Source organism: Euprymna scolopes, chromosome 22, assembly GCF_053919585.1.
Source record: "Euprymna scolopes isolate OS-2025 chromosome 22, ASM5391958v1, whole genome shotgun sequence".
Taxonomy (NCBI): Eukaryota; Metazoa; Mollusca; class Cephalopoda; order Sepiida; family Sepiolidae; genus Euprymna; species Euprymna scolopes.
In genome coordinates, this window is record NC_136503.1 from 65,638,225 (window position 1) to 65,658,074 (window position 19,850).

Genomic DNA, 19,850 nt, shown 5'->3' on the forward strand with positions numbered 1-19,850 from the left:
TCACCTTTTGTGTTTTCCGTGCTTTGTTTTTAGGCGATTATCATCGATTACAGACATAAATTTCAGATTAAAACAGAATTGAAATAAAAGAATGTGTTAACTATATACTTATTTTATTTTTACTTAATCGTAATTTTTTCAGAAAATTACCAATGCTTATAAATAAAACAGTTTAGATGTTAACAATTAAAAGTACTTTTAATATTTCAGGAACATTACGATACGCAGTATTCATTCAATATTTTCACTAAAAATAATATAATTTTAAAGATATTAATTTGGTTTTAATGATAAAATTATTACAAAAATTTATACTGTTCTACTACAGTGAACACCCAATTTTTGGCCACCTCGCTTGTTAATGCTACCACTAATATTTAGAGTTTTCATTAACATTTTTTCGCAACTGTGAACGGCGCTTATCCTAGATTACACGCTTAGCTTTCACATTATCAAAATCCTTTGGAAAAATCGTATATCACTTACTAACAGAAAAGGGCAAGATTTAGCGACAAGAGGCAACATTAACAAATGACGCGGGGGAAAAGGTGAGTGTTTCATTTATTAGAACGTTATTATTACAAATTGATCCCCCAAAATATAACAGTCATTAAAATACTACTTTAAATTGCTTCTTTAATATAAAAATTAGGTCTGTATTCGATGATAATCCCCAGGAAAAAATACTAAAAAGTGAAAAGAAAAATTTTAAAGCTACGGAAATCATTGTTCAGATCTGCCGCAGTGGTTTTGGCTGTTTCTTTTCCTCGTGACACGATATTCTTTTCGAAATCAATACATTTGGGTTATAATTCATTTTTAGTTTCTTCGTTTTTTTTTTCATTTTAGAATTCAGGCGATCGGAATCACCTGTTACCTAACAGGCCACACAACGCTATTTTATTTGAAACTTTAGGGGAAACACATAACAATCTCATCATATAATCAAATTCCCATGTCAAGAATAGGTATATAAATACTAACGTTCTATTTTTGCACGATACATTCATTTTGGCTAGGTCAACAGTGGCTCCCATTAATTACCTTAATTATTTTTTTTCAGGAGGAAGGAATACTTGCAACTGATAAGGTCGGTACACGTATCCTGCTTGCTTAATATAATGTAATAAACAACTTAGGACGAGCGTGCCAGTTTTCATATGGGGAAACATTCTGGAAGTAAAAGTTGCTTAAAATACAACCCAAAACTTCTGGTCCTTTCCTCAGCATACATTTTCATTGAAGCTTTAGGAATCCGCCAAGCAAAACTCCGAGATGGACAAGGTATTACTCTCTATTTGCTCGACATAAAACCACAGAGATCGGTGTTACGTCCATTTGTATTATCAAAAATAATAAAAACTCTCTCCACAAAGTCCGTCAACTCTGATTAGCTAAGCTCTAATAATTCTCATATTTCGAAATCTAGTTACTCAGATAAAGATAAGGCGTAACTGAGAGCCATATTATTTAGACCGGTGTCAAGTTCAGTAAATGCATATGTTATTTTAGTCATGTTATATAAAAAAATACAAAAGAGAAAGAGAGAGGGGGTGTAAAGAGAAAGGGAGATAAATCATTAAGGAAACGTTACAATAATATTTACGTGCTTTTTTAAAAAGTCGTAAAGTATTATAAGAATCTCTTTAATCGTCGCCGTCCTCGTCGTCGTCGATATCATCGTCAAAATTACAAAACAAAAACATTACAAAGCTCTTGAGATCAAGTTTTTTTTTACTATTAAACACACTTAAATACAGAGTGGTATTCTGTTCTCTTTAATTATTTTTTTTTTTTACTTCAGTTTATATACTATCTGTAGCAAATTTAATATTTTGCATTTTAAAGAACTTTTTAAAGACACTATCCACTTCAACACTCTCCTAATTCGTCGTCGTCGTCATCGTCGTCGTCGTCGTCGTCGTCGTCGAAAACCCCAACAAACAGCGTCCATCGATTTAAACATTTCGCTCCTGTTTTTATTCCATTGACAATCACCCTTTCCGTTCGTTTTGTTCTTGCGTACATGAACAGGTATACACCTACACGGAACTATAAATATATCCAATTGGCATTAATAAACGTTACATATATTAAGACACGCACAGATATATATATATATATATATATATATATATATATATATATATATATATATATATATATATATATACTGCGTACATTCAATAGACACAGAAATACATGAACGTTACACGCCACGAGTAAATGTATATATACATTCGATATGTACATTTACAGGACACTGAAGAGACTCTTTAATAAACATTTATATGCACCTATTAAGACGACTCTGTTGTATAAAACTAGTATATTATTTACTTCTTCAATTTTCCCCTCTTAATATTTTAAATATATTTTTTCTTGAATTTTCTTTGTTTTCTTTTTCATATTTCATTTATTGATACCGCGGTGTCTTTATTTTTCTTTCTTTATTTATTGTTTATTATACTATGCTTATTGTTATTGCTAATTCAGTATACAACGTATAATTTTATTCCGTATATTCCATATTTAAATTTTCTATATAAACTTTTTTTCCCATATTATGTGTATGTTTTCCATGCAGTCTTTTATTCCCTATTAAATAGTTAGGTATGTATTTGTGTAGTTTATATATATATATATATATATATATATATATATATATATATATATATATATATATATATATATATATCCTTCTTTCCCACCTTTCATGTTGTCTATTTTCCCCCAAATTATCTGTTTCTTATTTACTGTATTATCTACCTTTGTTTATTTCATGTATTCGTATTTATTTTTACATACATTTAATTATATTTTATTAATTTCCTCGCGATCCGTCTCCTCGTTTATTTTCTATGAGTTTAGTTCATTATGTATGCCTTTCATTTTGTGTATTTGTTTCTTTTTATCTATCCTTTTTTCCTCGGCTTATTAAAGGCTTCTATAATACTCTATTAACAGTTAAGATTGCTGGTATTGCTTTTATAAAGTCATTTGAACTTTTATTACAATGTTTGATTTTATTATTTTACTTATCTATATTATACTTTACTATTCTTTTTTTACCTTCCTTATGTATTAACTTTTACATTCCGTTCTTAATGTTCACTTTGTTTCTTTTTTCTACCATAACTGTATTAATCTACTAGCATTTCAGCCCGGCATCCCCAGGTGTTTGGAGGTGTATGTTTAGCAAAAAAACAAGCGGTCAATTTTTTAAAACTTTGACCCTTATTATAACCCCTTAACATGTATTGTTTTGGGCTCAAATCAAGCTATTAAGTTAGATCCATGTCCAATGAACGTATATCTAAAATTTCAAGTGTTTAGACCCAAAATTGGCAGATGATTTTGGTATAGTTCTCAAAGGTCAAATTGTTGTGCTTTGACCATTTAACAACCCAGTTTCTGGCCGACAACGGATTACAAAGATTTTTCCAAACCTCAGCAGGCTGTATATCAAATTTCGAGTCTGTAGACGGAAAATTAACAGAATTATTGTGAAGAAAAATGTACACAGACAGGCACACAGGCAAACACGTTCACTTTTACAGATACACTAACATGGGTGCCCGGCGTTGCCCGGGTGTTTGGAGGTGTATGCTGAGCAAAAAAAAAGGGCAATTTTTTAAAACTTTGACCCTTATATAACCCCTTAAAATTTATTGTTTTGGGCTCAAATTGACTTACTAAGTTAGATCCTTGTCCAAGGTACCTATATCTAAAATTTCAAGTGTTTAGACCCCTAAGTGACAGAGGAATTTCGTAGAGTTCTCAAAAGTCAAATCGTTGAACTTTGACCTTTTTACAGCAAACTTTCTGGCCGAAAACTGATCACGTAAATTTTCCAAAATCTCAGTACCCTGTATATCAAATTTCGAGTCTGTAGCCTGAAAATTAACAGAGTTATTGCGAAGGAAAATGTACACATACACACAAACAGACACACACAAACAGACACGTTCACTTTTATAGTTATACTATAAATTTAACTCCGTGTTGCCCGGGTGTTTAGATATGTATGTTGAGACAAAAAAAATGTGGTAGTGGAAAGGCAGGCTCGAACCGGTACCGCAAAGGAGGAAAAGGACGGGGAAAACCTAATACCTATGATGTTACGACCACCACCAAAACGGAAGTGACATTTTTTGTACATTTAGGTTAGACAATCGAACGGAGAGGATGACTTTCAAAAATATCGGCGAAAAAAGCGACCCCTCCCCTGTAGAAAAAGGACCAGTTTAAGGGGAAGATATTCATGTTATTTAGCCAATGTTTCGATATTTGTCGTCTGAAAGGTCGAACTTAAAAACTATACTGATCTTGAGCAAATCCGTCATATCTCTTGAAAGTGTTGGGCAGACATGCAAACATAAATACATACATTAATATATTGGTAACTAAAGGTTTTGGACCTAAACCGACGAAAAAGCTTGGCCTTTCTCTGAATACCCTTTATGTAAAATTTCAAATGTTTAGGCCGGAAATTGTCTGAATAATTTGGTAGAGACGGCACATGTAAATTTTTTTTAAAGTTTGATCCCTATTATGACCCATAAAATTTATTGTTTTGGGCTCAAATCAAGTTATAAAGTTAGATCGCTGTCCAAGAGACCTTTATCTAATATTTCAAGTGGTTAGACCCAAAATTGTAGGAGGAGTTTGGTAGAGTTCTCAAATGTCAACTCTTTGAACTTTGACCACTTAACAGCCAAATATTTGGCCGAAAACGATCACATAGATTTTCCCAAAACTCAGTACCCTGTATATCAAATTTCGAGTCTGTAGACTACATATTGACAGTCATTGCGTAGGGAAATGTACACAAACACACACACAGACACACAGAGACACAGTCACATTCACTTTTCATTCAATAATTACAAGGAACCCTCTCTACCACCTATAGCAATGGCCAACGACTCTTTATCTGAGAGTACATCTTTCAAACTCCTTGGCATAACGCTCACAGGAAACATGAGTTGGAACAATTACATTGAAGGCATTGCCAGGGCCGCTGCAAGACCGTGCTAGACAACTACTAACACCCGAAAGTATCCTGCACCTCTATAACGTCACCATTCGCCCATGTATGGAGTATTGCTGTCATATCTTGTCTGGTGCATCTGCTACTAGTCTCTCGCTCCTTGACCAGGTTCAAAAGAGAGTCGCAAACCTGATAGGCCCTGAACTGGCATCTAAGCTTCAGCCTCTGTCTCATCGACGAAATGTTGCATCCCTCTGCCTTTTCTACAAGTATTTTAGTGGGGAATGCTCTGACGAACTGCAATCAATTGTACCCCCACGACGTGAGCAGCATCGACAAACCCGACAGGCTGCTAAATCCCACCCCCACACTGTAGAGATCCCTAGATGTAAAAAATCTTTTTACTCCAATAGTTTCTTCCCCAGAACCGCTAGACTCTGGAATTCCATTCCAAGTCTCTGCTTCCCCAACAGTACTTACGTGCAGAAGTTCAAGTGTAACGTGAACCGACATCTTGCTGCCCAAATCCCTACACAGTACCCCAGTAGTTGTTGCCCCTGATAGTAGCCCCCTACACCAAAGTGGCAATTTGCCTTGTTTGGGGTGAAAATGTAATTTAACAAAATATATATATGGATAGATAGATATTGATTTTCCTTTCTTTTTAAATTTTGTAATTTTCCCTGTATTTATGCATCTTTCTTTTTCTGTTACGCATTATTTCATTTTCTTTCTTTAATACCTTTTTTATATTATGCGTCCTTATTTTTAAATGTTCTTATTTGTCTGTTCCTTTTAGAACATGACTTTCTTTTTTCCTCTCTAAAATTATTTTTCTATTTTACAAGTGCTTTGGAATTTATTTGATTCTTTCCATCTTAAATTTCTCCCTTTCTTTAACCTCCACACCATTTAATAGCTTGTAAATAAAACTTTCTCTATTTCTTAACTAGATTTTACACACCGATAACGACCTATTGTTTCCTTACATCGCGCACAAATATACACGCATACAGACTCTGACATAAAACACACACAATCTATTCCTTACTCTGGCTACTATTTCCTCACCTATTCAATCTCTCGGTTATCTCCGTAACCGTATGTACACTCAGTCCCTCTGTCAGCTCGAAATGAAGCAGTTACAAAAGCAACAGCCCTGAATTGTACTAACGAGTTTACAATTGAAAAAGCTGAATCGAGCCAAATATACTGGTATCAAAGAAGACGGAAGTAAATATAGAACCGGAAGTAAGTAGAATTATTGGACTTTGTCCAAGATCACGTATTTCTAAATCAGGTGAAGTTAAATGAAAACATTTGCTGGTTCAAGGTATTTTTAAATGAAATGGCTATAAATATTTTATAGGTTTGCAAGAATTCAATGGATAAATGTTTGTCATTTAAGTAAGTATATTCAATACAAAAAGAAAATGCGTGTAAACTCAGAAATTCATACATGTTAAAGATTTTAAATAGTTTTTTATATCTTATCCAAATCTTTGTTGTACTATCTGAAATTATAAACTAGTAAAATATTTAAAATGACACTAACTTTATTATATAAGTGCTCATTTCGGCCCGGCGTTGCCCGGATTTTTGGAGGTGTATGCTGAGAAAAAAAAACCCGGAAAGGTAGAACGATTTATCGCATGCCTTTCCAGCTAGGGATTTCCCCTTCCTTACTTCTCTCCAAAAAATGCCCCATTGCCAAAAGTGTGCTTATTCATAAAGTCTGAAGATATGCTGGTTTTGAAAATTTTAATTGAAATTGTCGAACTGGACATGGAAACAATTGTAACGTAAATTAAAATACACTTTTTGTTGCCACCAACACCTTGTTTTGAAGTCTTGTTTTTAGTTACATACATACACACACACTATATATATATATATATATATATATATATATATATATATATATATATATATATATATATATATATACTAGCATGGGTGCCCGGCGTTTCCCGGGTGTTTGGACGTGCACGCTGAGCAAAAGACAAAAACAAAAGAAACAGTCCAATTTTTTTTTTAAATTCGACCCCTATTATTACACCTAAAAATTAATTATTTGGGGCTCAAGTCAAGCTATTAAGTTAGATCCAAGGAACCTATATCTAAAATTTCAAGTGGTTAGACCCAAAATTGTCGGAGGAGTTTGGTAGAGTTCTCAAAGCTCAACTCATTGCACTTTGACCCCTTAACAGCCAAATTTCTGGCCCAAAACCGATCATATACATTTTTCCAACTCTCAGTACACTGTATATCAATTTTCGAGTGTGTAGACTAGAGTTTGAGAGAGTTATTGCGTAAAGAAATGCACACACACACACAGACACACAAAACCACAAACACGTTCACTTTTATAGATATACTAGCAGGGATGCCCGGCGTTGCCCGGGTGTTTGGAGGTGTATGCTGAGCAGAAAAAAACAAAACAAAAAAAACGTCAATTTTTTATATTTTGACCCCTATTATGACCCCCTTACAATTTATTGTTTTTGGGTTCAACTGTAGTTATAAAGTTAGATCCATGTTCAAGGAATCTATATCTAAACTTTCAAGGATTTAGACCCAAAATTGTGTGAGGCGTTTGGTAGAGTTCTCAAAGGTTCCATCGTTGAACTTTGATCCGTTAACATTCAAATTACTGGCCGAAAACCGATCACATCGATTTTCCCAATACTCAGTATCCTGTTTATCAAATTTCTAGTATGTAGACTAAAAATTGACAGAGTCATTGCGTTGGGAAATGTACACAGACACTTTCACTTCTATAGATATACTAGCATTTCGGCCCGGCGTTTCCAGGCTTTTTGGAAAAACCGGTAATTATTTTAACTTTTACCCCTATTAGGACCCCTTAATATTTATTGTTTTGGGCCCAAATACATTTATTAAGTTAGATCCATGTCCAAGAAATGAATATCTAAAATGTCAAGTATTTAGACCAAAAATTGTCGGAGGAGTTTGGTAGAGTTCTTAAAGGTGAAATCGTTGAACCATGACCCCTTGACAGCGAAATTTCTGACCGAAATCCGATCACATCGATCAAATCTCAGTACCTCGTATGTAAAATTTCGAGTCTTTAGACTAAAAATTGACAGAGTTATTGCCTAGGCAGATGTACACACACAGACACGTTCACTTTATATATATATATATATATATATATATATATATATATATATATATATACATACATATATATATTCAGTAATGTGATTGATAATTTAAAATTCAAATTAGAATTAAATTAAAAATCCGTTTCACAGGAAGGAAAAACAACAAAGTCAATAATTTGTACGATCGTTTCGGAAAACAATGCTTTTATTGTGGTAGACATTAAGCCACGGACAATAATTTTTACATGTAGTATTTTAAAAAAAAACAAAGTTTCCTCATCAGCAAAAGTTTGTGGAAGGGTTTTTAGTATATGTAAAATACACCAAAAATTACCCTAGCATTAAAAGTAAGGCAGATGTATCTGGAAAAAATAAAAATAAAAGGTATGTATTTACTTGATAAGCAAATTAATATGGGTTAAAGATAAAAATAAAATAGAATAAAATTATAAATCTGAATTTGGTTTACATATAATATTATAATAATATATTTCTAATAAAATTCATAGACACACATATGTATACATATATATCGACATATATATATATATACATACACACATATACACACATACATATATATATATATATATATATATATATATATATATATATATAAATATATATAATTATTTACCTTTTAATTTCTCGCCTTTTGAAATCAGCAATTAAGGTCAAAGCATTCATGTGGATGTTTATTGTAGCTTATAAAATGATAAATTTTCAAAAAGAACGCTAATGGAATATTTTATATCGGTTAGCATATGTTTGCTTAAAACGCTAATTTAAAACTGAAGAAAGAAAGGGGAAGATAATTTTATTTCTTTAATGAAACAATGCAAGGGAGATAATTAGTATTCAACGTATTATTAAGGAATAATAAATCAAGCTAACAAAATATTATAATCTATTTTGAAATTATTGAATTTAATATTTGATACATTATTTATTTGTTGACATAAAAAATATCATAGGTTAAGGCTAAGAATATATTTTAATAATATATAATAATGGTGGATATATCAGATCAATTAATATAAACAATATTAATAATATTAATTGATCTGATATATCGACCATTGTTCCAGTGCATTCCTTCATGCTCGCTCTGATGGAGAAATTTTTAACTTGGCTCGTCTACGCGCCAAAACCAAGATTCGAAAAGTCTTAATACTTGAGCTGCTGTTTGCAGACGATGCTGCATTGGTCTCGCACTCCGGCGGCTGCTTGACAAATTGAGCACTGCTTGTGCGGAGTTTGCAATGGTAATCAGTGTGAATAAGACAGTTGTGATACACCAGGGTGACGCATCAACAATCACCATCAATGGCCGCGAACTAAAGACTATCGAGAACTTTGAGTATCTTGGATACAACAACAACAAGGGAGTACCCATTGAACAGGAGCTACAAACGCGCATAGGTAGAGCAGCGGCTACTTCCAACCGACTACGTGAAAGAGCATGGTTCAATAAATAGCTCACTTCTAACAAAAAATGCCGCATCTACGAATGCTGTGTTCTGAGTACCCTACTTTATAGAGCAGAGACTTGGATAACTTATGTTACTCACGGGAAAAGACTGAACGTCTAAAATCTCCGATGCTTGCTCGTATCATGCGCATCAATTGGTGGGATAGAATCACCAACGAATAGGTGCTAGGACGTATATGTTTATATATATATATATAATGTATACATATAGATATATATATTACATCAAATCTGTTGGCAAGGCCGCTGGAAAAATGGTGGGATCCTTATATCGATCCAGTAGATATCTCACTGCTGATGCAATTCTCTACCTATATAAGAGCCAGATACGTCCAAGGATGTAATTCTGTTGCCACATATGGGCAGGAGCTACTAGAAAAGACCTGTCCTGCCTTGATAGGGTTCAAAATATACTTCGTGGCCTGGTGGGAGATGTGCTTTTCTCTTAGCTGCAACCTCTATCTCACAGAAAAGATGTTGCGAATTTGTCTCTGCTTTATCGATATTTTCATGGAAAGTGTTCGACTGAGCTTTAATCTATGGTCCCCCCTCGCCAAACTTTCACAAGAAACACTAGACTAGCTGAAAACATTATCAATAATTTTCCTCACTATTTATCTGTGCCTAAACCTAAACATAGATTCCATGATCAAAGCTTCTTTCTTAGAACTGCACGCCTGTGGAATTGTCTTCCGTTTTCCTGCTTTCCAGCTGTCTAGTATATGCTTGTCTTCAAGTCCAACGTGAACAAGTTTCTGATGAGCTGTTCCACTTAAGTTAACAAATTTACCGAACTTCTATTACTATTGATTACTATATTGTCCTTTTGACTACTCTACACTCTTTAACCCTTATACATGAGTGGCAGATCGGCCTTGATAAGTGGTGACGCCTATGTAAAAAAATATTAAACTATATAAATATAAATATATATATATTAAACTATATAAATATAAATATCTATATACACATATATATATATAAATATATATATACATATATATAAATATATATATACATATATATATAAATATATGCATGCATATATACATATAAATATATATACATACATACAAATATATATATATATATATATATCTCATAAATATCTTGCATTGATAAAGCGGAGACTAAAACTTGCTGCTATGCTTTTACAATTATCTAGAAACTTTGTTTCACTAATGGCTGATACGTTATATCTCAACTGTTTTTGAAATAGGTTACGATTATGAATATTTTCAATATCAAATAATTCTTATACACTGTGAAATTTAATTCATGTATCAAAACAAAAGAGGGGAGATATAATATATGAGAAATAATTGCTGTTATTTCAAATCATTTGAAACGATACCAGCAGGTTTTCATCTCTTTCAACAAGGCCAGAGGGTAAGGCGAAGATATTTTTTATTCGTATGCAATACAAGGAATCAAATGTCTTTGATTGAAATATTTTATTGCTTTAAAAAAGGTGCTGAACCCAGGCACCGGGTGATCGATGATCTAATGTGCGGCTATAAATAAAAATAATGTTACTTTACTCACTACAGAGTTAAGATCATTATTTATATAATGAACCTTCATTTGTTAAAATCTGATAATAAGTCGCGGAGATAGTAAAATATTAAAATTACTAAAAATGTAATATATTTTTTGTTCTCTGTTTGTCTATCTGTCTGTCTGTCTTTCTTTCTTTCTTTCTCTCTCTCTCTCTTTATATATATATATATATATATATATATATATATATATATATATATATACATACTAGCAAAAGTACCCGTCGTTGACTGGGTTCAAAAACAGCCTACAGAAAATGGACTCTGATTTATGAAAGTATGATAGGTTATGATAAGGAAGGGTTGTAAAGAGATAGCGTCTAATTTGGGGGTATCAAGACCAAAGCAAAATATGATGAAAGTAAAAAAAAAATAGATAAACCACATAATTTATTATACCATATCTGTTCACACTGAAACACTTATCACAATAATCTGTGGATCTCTATTAAAAAAACCTTGTTAAACTTTGTGACATATTTCCATTCTATGGAAGTCAGGTGCGATCGCACACCCATATAATTTTATTATGCTATATTTCTTCAAACTGAAACATAATTATCAAATTATATTTACGCAGATAGATATAAAAAAAAGTCTTTATTAAAGTGTGTGCCTATTTCCATTCTATGGAGACCAGGCGCGAACGCACACCCGACAATTTTATTATACCATCCCTATTTAAGTCAAAACATACTTATCAAAGTATTATTATGTACATCTATATAAAAAAAAAACGCTTGTAAGCGTTTTTTTTTAATATTTAATTTTTTTTATTTCACTACTTTGTGGATCAGGCGCGTACGCAGACCCCACAATTTTAATGAATGATTATTATGCCAGATCAAATATACAACATAGCTATATATATATATATATATATATATATATATATATATATATATATATATAGCATGCATTTCTGTATATCTATAAAAAAATACACAAACTGGCACACGATTTTATAAGATCAGGGCCGTTTGGAGTAAAATCTTTCTAATTCTTGGGTTAATCAATTTTTATGTAAATATAAAGATGGTTTACCAATATATATATATATATATATATATATATATATATATATATATATATGTATATATTGAGTAGATCCTCACATACTGATTTGATCACTCTGACAGATGTTAAAAACATTTAAAAAATAAATGTTTAAATTTGAACAGTATTTCTCGCAGTTGTAGGTGACTAAATGAATTAGGTCGTTGCTAATCAAGCCAGATATGTCTATTGTTGCCGGTTTCAAATCTATCGATCGATATTAATCGCCACACCCCGCAGTGATGATTTCCGAAATGATGAAACACTAGTGTTTGTAGGTATTTAATAAGCATTAGCGTAAATAAGTATATATATATATATATATATATATATATATATATATTCCCCGAATATATATATATATATATATATATATATATATATATATATATATATTCGGGGAATATATATATATATATATATATTCGGGGAATATATATATATATATATTCGGGGAATATATATATATATATATATATATATATATATATATATATATATATATATATATATATATATATATATATATATATTCCCCAAAACCTTTGGCCTTGACGGAGAAAAAACTAAAACTTGCTGCTATGGTTCTAAATGATCATAAATCACAGAAAAGGGAAACTTGATTCCAAATATTTCTCATATGTTTCTCGTATATACTATTAAATTTACTTTACCTATAAAAACGAAATGGAGTTGATACAACATATGATGTATAATTAAAATCAAGTATACCCTTGCTGTTATTTCAGATAATTTGAAACCGCAACATGAAGACCTAATGTTTGGGGGAATATCAGACATTTTGTAATCGATTTGCAAAACTAAGAAAACACATGACTATGATTGAAATATTAATAAAACTGTTGCACTTTTCCACCCATAACTTTTTTTTAATAACAACTACATATACGCTTAAAAAGTGCTGAAAACGAAAATAACAGTTAAAGTCCCATTAAATTAGTATTTTCTAAGATATAAAACATTATTAGTTAAAACGTGGGGTATCCCTTTTCTATTTTAATGAGCACGCACTTTATAGCCACCCTTTTGTTTGGAAGACACGTCTTTTATTTTTTTTAGGATGAGTGTTTATTTGGTTATTGGGGAGGTGTAGACTAACGTAAAATCTACCTATAAAATTTATCATTTGTTTAATTCTGATTAATAGGCGCCAGATTTTAAACTTATAAAATTGCCTAAATGGTGGTATACATATATAAGTATATGTATATATATATACATATATATGTGTGTGTATATATATATTGTATATGTATATATGCATATGTATATATGTGTATATATATATATGTATCTCTCTCTGTATATATATATATATATATATATATATACATGAGAATTTGCATGGTTTTTAAAGATTATATTACTATTCTATGGTAGCACATTGTCGTAAACTAATGAATGATTTTTAGTTTTGTTTTCTGAAGATGTAATTGATGACCGTACTAATAGAAACTCATGTTAAAACACGTGCATTTATGCACAAGAAACTGTAATTTCACCCCTTTATGATTGAAAAAACAAATGTTTACGGAGATATATTTTAAACAATCGTGAAACATTAAACAGAAATTTCCTAATGCATGACTTTCCTAGTAAAAAATAAATTATCTGAATTTATTGTGCCTGGTGTTTTTGCAATAAATAAATCGTTATAGATTGATGTGAATTCGTTCTTTTTATTGTGTTTATATTCTTTTCTTTTTTTTGATTACGCGATAGGTTGCGAATGGAATGGAAAGTCACAGAGCCAAGTTGGTAACCAAAAACAAAAGTATCTGAAAAATAGATATTGTACAAAAGTTTTCCATGAGCCTACTCCCAAATATTAAGCATGATCTCACTTACCCCAATATAGAGACATTAACAAAAAAAACCCCTAGAATATACATATTACAACCATACTAACACAAATGGTTTTGGTGTAATGTAATGAAGAGCACTCTCTCTAAGACTGAGTTACATTTTTTATGTTTTGTTTACATTCGTCGTTAAATCAATAAATGATACCTGGAAATAAAAATGCATGGAAAAAAAGAATTGTAAGGATATTACTCAATATCATTAAAATATGAGTAAACGGATGAACTCCTAAAGGGTTCTACTTGTGTATGAAGCTAATCGTGTTCTGAGTCAATCGCCGAAGCAGATGTGTCGAACCTAAATATAAAGATAGCATTTTAATCATGTCCATCTCAATCGCTGTTTACGCGTGTAAATAATTGATGTATATAGAATTAAAGAGTATGAAACTAAGTCATTAGCTGTTTATTTCTCTGCGAATGGGTTGGAACTGTTTTGGTAGTATACATGGCGCTAGTTTTCAGTAACTTTGCTGGTTATCCCTAGAGGATTCCATCCTCATCTACAAACCATATATTTTTGTTCCTGGAGGGACATAACCCATCAACAACTTTTGTAGATGCATTTGTAGCGAGAAGGCTTTGTTTGGAGTAAGGGTGCTGGTACCACGCCCAAAATTCCAAGGTGGTACATACAGCGCCTAGCCTTCCCGAATTTCCACCCATCTGGTACTGGCAAGGAACAACGTCGCTTAACTTCGGTGATCTGGTGAGAACCGGTGTATCAACGTGATAGTGCTGTACGGCCGTCGTAGACGATCCTTGCAGGACTTATTCTTTTCCTTCCTATCCATCACTTTTTCCATGAACACCTTCGATCTCTTTCCGCGTTTTCTTTCTCTTACCCTTCGATATTCTCTTTTATTTCGTCTTTTCATTTTTAATCCTACAAATTGTTAACACGTGACACATATTCTTAATTATAATATCAAAACCATGACTGTGCTTTTGTCATAATTCAAGGACTATTTTTCTCAAAAGATAGAAAGTGTACGTCACCAAATGAGCGCATTCCTTCATAAAAAATATATATAGTATATTTGTCGTGACTCTGCAATCATGTGATGTTTTTAGTTTGAGTTTTATACATATTCTTAACGTTAAGGAGCTGCCCATTCTGGACTAAACATAATAATATAAACACAGAGAACTGTGTATAAAAATAATAGTGTGGGCCTAAACAATTGTACGCGTGTAAAGCTAATACATATGGTGTTATTGGAATAGCATAAACGAGTGTATGTTTTTAGTGGACTGGTATATAAAATTTAACAGTATACACACACATGCCCACACATGCCCACACATTCACACACACACACACACATATATATCTATTATCTATTCTATTATATCTATAAAAGTGAACGTGTCTGTCTGTCTGTCTGTCTGTGTGTCTGTGTGTCTGTCTGTCTGTGTACATTTCCCTACGAAATAACTCTGTCATTTTTTAGTCTATAGACTCGAAATTTGAAATATCGGGTACTGAGATTTGGGAAAATCGATGTGACGGGTGTCAGCCAGAAATTTGGCTGTTAAGGGGTCAAATTTCAACGATTTGACCTTTAAGAACTCTACCAAACTCATCCGACAATTTTGGGTCTAGGCACTTGAAATTTTAGATATAGGTTCCTTGAGCCTGGATCTAACTTAATAAAGTGATTTGAGCCCGAAACTATAAATTTTAAGGGGTCATAATAGGGGTCAAAGTTTAAAAAAATCACCCATTTTTTTTTTTTTTTTGCTTTTTTTGCACAGCATACACCTCCAAACACCCGAGCAACGCCGGGCACCCCTGCTAGTATATATATATATATATATATATATATATATATATATATATATATATATATATATATATATATATATATATATATATATATATTAGCAGGCCGCCCAGCAGTGCCTGGTTATAAAATACGTTTAAATATATTTTGATCAATGCAGCATGCAGATATCGCATTTATTATTATATTATATTTGACCCGATATATAGTGAGGATTTAAAAAGTAAAATAAACAGACTCGTGCGCCACAATCGGAAATCGAAACTTTAAGATTTCGCCTCACTTTTCCTTTTATCGTGTATGCCTGAATTATGAGGACATGTCTGCTGCCGAGCTAAAAAATTAAAACATGAACCAATAGCTATTACGACACGCTTGCATATTCGTAATGCCTTCTTTCGACCTTAACCTTGCAAAGTCCATATTTTTACATTTTCGCAATTTTAAACTGAAATGAAAAGATCCTCATGGGCTTGAACATCTAATATATTAAGTGTCACGTCTGCGGAGCAGAAACTCACAGAGGAGTTTGGTAGATGTGTTAAACAAATATATACGCATACATAAATACATATAGAAATACATATGTTTATTTATAATATTCTTTATATGCCAATATTACGCAAGTATAAATCATGTAGAATACCTGAATGAATATAATTACACATAATACTTAACTAAAGAGTAGCATTCCATAAGAAATCCTAACAAAAAAAAACTAATAGGGAAACAATTAAAATAAATGTTTAAACGAATATGCAAATTAGTAAGATCATTTGCAGTTCAATGCAATTTCATGACCCATATATAATAAAGTTGTATTTTCGTTTGAAATAAATTGAAAAAAATGGTGTTTAATTTGAATATCATTCCACGAAAAAACCTGTATTTTGGGGAGCATAGGTTCTACATTTTCTTCCCATTATTTGTGACGTTTTTTAATATTTGATTGAATTCGTTTGCTCGCAACTAAAAAAAAAAAAACATTTTCAAACACAGCTAATTACGTCGTAAATTTAATATTTTCGATTCATTTCAAGTGTTTGTTGTTCCGAATGCTTCCGTAGTTATTAAGGAAATTCAGCGCGGGTTATGAAAAAATTGATTTTTCATATTTTATTTTACTTGTGTTTCACGCGCTTTTTAATCCATATTCCATCAAATGTTCTCTGTGTCGTCTGATTACTTGTCGAAAAGAAAATCGCAATCGTGCAATAAACATGTTCATCAACATTTCGCCGTATTAATATTTCTCTCATTTCGGACCATCGAAAAAATATCCGCTTAGTGTGTGCGTTGATCCTCACGGTAAACAAACTGTGCAGGCGAATTGGCTGTCTATAACTTACCATCCCTTTCATTACAAAGGAAAAAAATCAAACATAGATACCCTATGGTTTTCTAAGACTCGGTATCATTTTAATTAAATTAAAACGCAACATAAACAACCTGCAAAGAATTATATACTTTATGAGAAGACTGATTTTTAAAGCTTTATAAGGAGCTAACTCATCGTAATACGGACATCATTATTATTACACATGTTATTCATGATTTGAAGACTTACCTAAACATGTTTTTATTTGTTTAAATAATTTAGACCGCAAACTGTTAGCGGCTGGTCAGGGTAAAATAGTATAATATTTATCACCAAGCATCTACATTTATATTATTTGTTTTTATTAGAGTCTACTATTTTCTAAAAAAAAAACAACAAACAAACAAATAAATTGTAAGCGGTCAGATCCTTATCATTTTGAAATTAACCGCATGAAATTTTGTTTGAAATTTCCGATTACGACCAAATGATACTCTGGCCAATTGAATAATTTTACTAGCATGATTAAAGTCTTTAATTCAATGGAGATAAATTCACATAAAAACGTCAACACACAAATACAGGGCCCGCAAATGAATGGATAAGATTTTTTAAATTAATTAGCTATTGAAAAACTACATTTTAACAAGTTTATTTCTACAATTATATAAAAGCAACTTTGTCTGTGTGAGTGAATGGGTTCCTTATAGACTCTGAAATGGCTGAATATATATTTTTTTAATAATTTACAGAACTAGTGTATAAGTCGTGATCTTTTGGGTTATTTTTGCATCATTTAATCTATAGGTCCAAACTCCGCACATAAATTTCTTAATTTTTTTCATTAAAGGTAAAGAAGTCAATAAAACTTGAACATTCACGTGTTGCTTTTTTATGACGCTGGCTATAGATTCTAACCCCGCACGTACATTCATTAATGTTTTTCGTTACTTGAAAGAAGTTTATATAAAATAATTTCATAAAAGTAGGTTCTCTAGAGTGCAGTGTAGAATAACATATATTTTGAGCTGTTACTTCACGGAGCATGTGAAGCTTCCTTCCGGAATTTCACGGATTTTGATGGCAATAAAAACATAGCAGTGTGAAATATTCGTTGATCAACATTAAATCCCAGGCAATGTCGGATCTACGTACTAGCGATACATAAATAGACTCTACATTCTTTGCAATATTTTAAATGAAGAATCAATACTATTTTTGTAATTACTCCTTTCAAATGGGTACCATTAGTGACATAGTATTATTGGATTTGGATGTAAAGTTTCCCATGATTCCCTGCGGCACATTTACCTGTATGACCTCAATCTCGTTTGCAATGCATTCTTTGGGAGCCGGAACTGTTCTAGGTGGGTCATTTCAAACACTTTCATTTTTAAATAACCCCATAAAAATAGTCACAAGCACCCCAATTAACGAGGGGGGAGACGAGGGATATTTCCATTGCGAGAAATGAGACAACCTAAAAATAAAGCATAAAGGGCATCGATGGAAATTCTTGTCGTGTGACTTGTAGCTCCATCTTATTGGAAAAGTATTTGCTCATCAACTACAATCAACTGCACAGCGGATAAGATAAGAAATGAAAAAGTGATTTATCATTGCAATTAGCGATTACAGTGACTGCATTACCAGCCGTACATTCTATAAGAAAATGGACCGAAAATACCCCTTGTAGACGTAGCGACCTATACCGTTACATTTTGAGCATAAAGGGGCTTCTCATGAAGCAAACAATGATTTTCCTCCATCCAATACCTGATGCTCACATGTCCACTGATCCTTGATAAATGACGTCTGATCGAACGTTATAACATTGCTACCATCATTGCCTCTTCATTAAAAAAAAATGGTAAAATATGTAGACTCCATTCATGTATAAGAAAGTTGTTAAAATCTATTTCTTCAATAACTAATTAAAAAAATATTCCCGACTCATTGGCGGACCCTATAAGTACACTGTATATAATTTCAAACTTTGAGAAATATTGTCTATTATATTTTTTACGCTACAGTATTTCTGTGTTTCACTGTTTCTATCGCAAAGTTTATGTGTGTGTGGGGATAGATACATTGTAAATTCCCATTCTATATGAAACAGGTGCAGTGTTTCTATTTTCCAGGCACTTAGATTACAGAACGAGAACGTCGGAACTATGAGACAGAGACGTGGTCATTATGCGTGTGCGTTTATTCAGTGTGATGCTTAATAAACAACATCACTATAGCCTTTAGGCATTCACGTTCTTTTATACATCAATGTTACCAGATAATTTTTTCTACATCGACGTTTAATATGTTTGTCTATTTGTCCGGTCTATTTCGGAAAAAAATCTGTTTTCTAATGCCCATTACCAATCCTATTTTATATTTAAATAGGATTATTCAACTGATGAATACGTTGACCTAAACGAGCTCCTGCAATATAATATGTGCAGAATATGGAACAAGCGCTCTTATTGCCTCTTCTATGCCATATCCCGGATACTGAGAGACAATGTGGCTTAACTTGTGAGATTATAAATATATAGTCATAGGCCACCAACAAATTAGTCAGAATTAACGTTAGTAGTGTTTTATGTAATCTATGTATAACTTTAGCTGCCTATACACAGC